Genomic DNA, 5653 nt, shown 5'->3' with positions numbered 1-5653 from the left:
AATGCGAGAAAGATAAATAAATAAATAAACAAATAAAGGTACCACAGAGATGAAAGAAGTCTCCTACTTCCCATCTCATCAGCTTGTGGTGATGCTGGTGTCTGAATTTTGACCATTCTCAAAAATAGGTATCTAATAATGTCTCCTTTTATTTAGTGATTCTCCCCTGACATACAATTTGGCATATCTTCTAATATATTCACTTTCTTTCTTTGTATCTTCTTTGGTGAATTATTTGTTAAAGTCTTTTGCTTTTTAAAAAAATCTAGGTTGTCTTGTTATTGTTGAATCTTAAGAGTTCTTTGTGTAGTTGAGTTTTTATGAAATACATATTTTACAGACATTTTCCCCACTCTGTGACAAGTCATCTCATCTATTGACATTGTCCTTGGGTGATCAGAAGGTTTTCTTTATCTCCTAACTTTTCTCTTTGTCCCTCTTTCTTTGACAAGGTCTTGCTATGTGACTCAGTCTGACTTTGAACTTACAATTCCCCTGCCTCAGCATCCTGAGTGCTGGGGTTGTAGACATGTGCCATCATGCTCAACTAGAATTTTTGAATTTGGATACAAGTTAATGTCTTAGTTTAATTTTATTAAACATTAGTATTTTGTTTTTTCTTCCTATAACATAATACTGTAGAGTGAACAGCTATTATTTTGAGGATTTATGCATAAAATGATTAAACAAGGAGGAATCTTTGTCTTATTTTATAAGAGACTTACTTCTTTTTATTCTTTCATGTGTATGAATGTTTTGTCTATGAATAGGTATCGCGTATACCACGTGCCTGCAGTTCCTACAGAGGCCAGAAGAGGTCAGCAGAGTGACAGTTGCGGTCTACCACTTGGATGGTTTTAGTTTTGAAGCTATGCAGCCCTTGTTGGTCTAATACTTTGTAGCCTGGGTGGTCTTGAACTCAGAGCAATCTTTCTGTTTCAGCCTGGCAAGTGCTGGGATTTAATGCTCAGCTTTAAAGTAGGTAATTTATAATGAACATGTGTTTATTTGATTTTGGAGGCTAGGAAGTCCAGGGCTTGGGGGCTACATCGGTGGGTGATATCACAGATATCACATGGTCACACCATTAAAGAGAAGGAGGAGGGATGGAAAGGAGAAAGGGGGGGGCTCTGATGACTTAAGCCCATTTCCTTACCGTGTTGTCTGAGGATTAAGATTCTAGCACATGACATTTCTGCCATATGATGAGTCAAACCACAATGCTCAGTTTGTCGGCTCTTGTTTTCAAGGATTATTGCTGTTTGCTGTATTTAAATCCAAAGTAATTTAAATTTCTTCCTGTGCTATCTCCTCGGGGTTTTATTTTGTGTTTTATAATTAACTCTGGCATATTTTGAGTTATATGAAGTCCTGTCTGGGTGTAGCTTCAATTTTTTATATTTGCATTAGGTACTAGTTGAAGACAAGACTATGCTTTCCAGACTCCTTTCCATGGCTGCTTCCTTGACAGCCAGTCACTCCACCAGTCCCTATTCCATTCTGTTTGTCTATTCGTCCCCCATACCATCCCATCAGGATGGCTTTCTTGAAGTCTACAGATGTTTTCAGTTCATTGACTGTTTCTCCTTCAGTGTTGTGATGGCTACTCTGGGTCTTCTGCCTTTTTAACTTAAACTTTAGAGTCAGTTTATCAATATATACAAAACAGCTCACTTGGATTCTGATTGAGATTGTTATGGGGGTCAAATCCAGGTTGTCAGGCTTGGCAGCAAGCATCTTTACCTGCTAAGCCTTCATCAAGTTGGGGAGAACAGACAACCTGATGATATCAAGTCTTCCTATCCATGAACATGGGATATCTTTTCGATCACTTATTTCCCTGATTTATTTCATAAGACTTTTATTGTTTTTCTCATGTAAATCTTATGTATATTTAATAGGTTTATATCTAAGTTTTCTTTTAAGGTAGGATCTCATGTAGTCCAGACTGGCCTTGATTTTGCTACATAACCTAAGGAAACTTTGAACTCCTGAACCTCCAGCTTCTATCTCCTGAGTGTTGTGATCACAGGTGTGTGCCTTGTTTTCATGCAGTGCTCTGAATACAACCCAGGGCTTTGAGTATGCTAGGCAGGCACACTACCAACTGAGTTACATCCTCACGCCCTAAAGATAGTTTATTTGCCATGGGTACTAAGTTTGATGGTATTGGGTTTAATTTCCAATTAAACTTGTTCATCACTATTATTAGGTGAATCTTATGAAGATCAAAGATGCGAAGTTTCCACAAAGGAAAAAAAAAGATTGCCTTCAAAAAAGGAACATTAAGGGGGCTGGAGAGATGGCTCAGTGGTTAAGAGCATTGCCTGCTCTTCCAAAGGTCCTGAGTTCAATTCCCAGCAACCACATGGTGGCTCACAACCATCCGTAAAGAGGTCTGGCGCCCTCGTCTGGCCGTCAGGCATACACACAGACAGAATATTGTATACATAATAAATAAATAAATATATAAAAAAAGGAACATTAAGGAAGTGTTGAAATGATCATCAGGTGCTATCTAGAAACTCTTGGGAAAAAAGTTTCAGCCCCAAATTTTGATTAAGTATAAAGGCAAAGGAAATGTCCCCAATTACAAAGGCTGCACAAAATGTTTCTCAGGAATTAAAAAAGTGAATCTAGTGGCCAGAGAGGTAGCTCAGTGGGTAAAACTCCTTCACCTAAGCCTGATGACCTGAGTTCAATCCAGGAACCCACATAGTGGAAGGAGAGAATCACTCCTCTTTGAAGCTATCATCTGGCCTACCTCTACTCACAGTTGTGACACACACACACACACACACACACACACACACACACATCTAAGAGACAGCTAGATGATAAGAAAAGACAAGATTAAAACTAAGTTTATTAAACCCCACTGTTGTTTGACTAAATGGTCATCTATCATCTATCACATCTGTAAACACAATGCAGATGTGTCCACATAATAACCACCAAGAGAGGCTCAGGAGCTGGAAAATAGCCAAAGAGTAGACAATTTCAGACAATGTCTAAAACACAAAATAATGCTATGATGAAATGGCTCTTGGATTCAAAAGCATATCTGAAAAAATTGTTGATTTCTTCAAAATGAATGCCACGGAAAGCGCTCTATGTCAAAACTCAGGTGTAACGGCTAAAGCAGTTCAAGGAGGAGCACCTGTCGAAAACAAGAATAACTGCGAACGGACAAACTATGTCTTTAAACCTAGATAGCAGGAAAAACATCAGAGAAAGCCTCAGAGAACAAGAATAATGGAAATACTAAAACAGAAGAGACAGTGCTCCCAACCCCAGGAAAAGACACATGAATGACTGATGGAGACAGCCTGCCTTGAAAAGATTTACAAACATCTTTATCTTATTATTATTATCAGTGCATGTGTGTGTGTCTGTGTGTGTATCTGTGTGTGTGTATCTGTGTGTGTCTGTGTGTGTATGTGTGTCTGTGTATGTGTGTGTGTGTCTGTGTGTGTGTATGTGTGTGTATCTGTGTGTGTCTGTGTGTGTTGTGCAGTGGAACTGATACAAGACAAACATATGTGCTCCGTTTGTTTGCTTTTGCTAACACAAACTAGAGTTGCCTTGGAGGAGGGAACCTGGGTTGGGGAACTGCCTCCATCAGATTGGTCTGTGGGTGTGTCTGAGGGGGACTTTTTGATTAGTGATTGATGTGGGAGGGCTCAGCCCACTGTGGACAGAGCCACTTCAGGGCAAGTGGCTCTGGGTTGTATAAGAAAGCCGGTGAGCAAGCCAAGGACACGAGCCAGCGAGCAGGGTTTCTCTATGACCTCTGCTTCCGCGTGTCTCTGGGTTCCTGCCCTGGCCCTCCTCCACGATGGACTGAGGCCGGGTATTTTAAGATGAAATAAATACTTTATCCCCTAAGTTGTTTTTGGTCAGTGCTTTGTCACAGCAAAATAAACTGAACTAGGGTGGAAGACGATGGCAGAATAGTGATTGCGATGCAAAAGTTATAAAAATCTTCCTGCCACAACGACTCTCTAAAGCGCAGGCTCTTTTTTAGATATTTAAAAGTAAGTTCTTAAATGTTAAGAAAAAGCCAACAACAACAACAAAGCTTAGACAATACTTTGTATCACAGTTGAAGTTTTGTAAGGGTTTGAGGAAATGCTGAAGCAGACCCCAGACTCAAATAGTATGTAAAAGCAAAGAGCGCTTATTAATACTCCAGCGCGCATGCGGGGTTGACTCCTGTACATAATGGCGACAGCCCTGAGGGAGCATGCAGGCTAAGGGGAGTGTCAGGGACAGTTAGATCGTCTCAAACGTGATTGGCTAAACAAGCAGCAGTTATATTAGTACATTTTTAATTGTCTGAGGTTTAGTCTTGTCATTTTTGGACGTACTTGTACAAACTTGGGCAAGTTTGGATTGACTCAGAATGGGGCTGCAGGATTTGTCCTTGAGACATCGTGAGACTGACGGGGGCCTTGTCTCTGTTCTCTCCCTCATCCCAGAATGTAAGGGCACCGTGGGTCTTTGTTGGGAGAGACACCTGTTTTGCCCTTCTCAGAGAGCTGAAACCTGGATTCGGTTGTCAGAGTGGGAGAGTTAACCCCTTCAGTTTGGGCTGGGGGTAAAGCTCAGCCGTAGGATGCACGTTTAGTGTGTGTGAAGGCCTGGGTTCAATGGCCAACCAAATGGGTATCGAGCATCAACTGTCTCAAAAACAGAAAAGAGGGAAAGCTGTGCAAGCCATTTCATGAACCTGAAGTCCCGTGCTTTAAATGTTACAGCAAACATTCTGAAGGGGCAGGAGAACATAAGATGGAAGGAGATTTTTAGGTTGCTTTATTTACAAATACAAGCCTAAGCCACTTCAAGATATTAATTGAATTTAATACTATACTAAGAACAATGCCTAGTTTTCTAAATAATATAGTGCCGAGTAACATTAAAAATTCAGCTACTGCTGTGCAGAGCACAATTGGCCGTATGTTGTGGAGTGAAATGTCAGACTCGTAACTCCAGGGACTGAATGATTCTGTTTCTGAGGCACAGCGTGGGCCGCATGAGCCACGAGTTCGGAATTGCTACCTTGGGAGTGAGGAGATCAGTGATATTCATCAGTAGGGGATTGCGAGGGCCACTGTGGTGCTGGGGAATTCACGAGCTTGCTCAGAACGATGCTAGTGCGTGCAGACGGGAAGCTTCCCTAAGCTGTGTGCCTACGATTTATGTGCTTCAGGCTAGGTTATCATACGGGCATGAAAAAAATATGTTCTTAATGCTATGGATTCATGACAGTCATGTGAGCGTTCTCTATCAAAAGGTGCTAAATTAATTATTAATCTCTTTAAAGAAGAACTGGCAGGCCAGGCATGGTGTCTCCTGCTCGTTATCCTAGCATTTGGGAGGTAGGAGGCAGGAAGATCAGGGGTTTGACATCTTCCTCCTCTGCGTAGTGAGTTTGAGGCTGGCGTTGTGTACAGGTGTCCCCATCTCAAAAACCAAACCAAACCAAAATAAAACAAAGGTAGATATCGGCAAGCTTTTTCTTATCAAGGAGCAGGTAGAAAATCTTTTCGGCTCTGTGGACTTCAGTGTCTGTCCTGCTGTGAAAACAGACACATCCGATATGTAAATGAACGCATGAGGCTTCTTCCAGCTAAACAACTTAAAAAACAAA

This window comes from Alexandromys fortis, unplaced genomic scaffold (assembly GCF_014885135.2).
Source record: "Alexandromys fortis isolate MF-2015 unplaced genomic scaffold, M_Fortis_MF-2015_v1.1 scaffold_190, whole genome shotgun sequence".
Taxonomy (NCBI): Eukaryota; Metazoa; Chordata; class Mammalia; order Rodentia; family Cricetidae; genus Alexandromys; species Alexandromys fortis.
The sequence above is the reverse complement of the archived record's forward strand: the minus strand, read 5'-3'. Positions refer to the sequence as shown.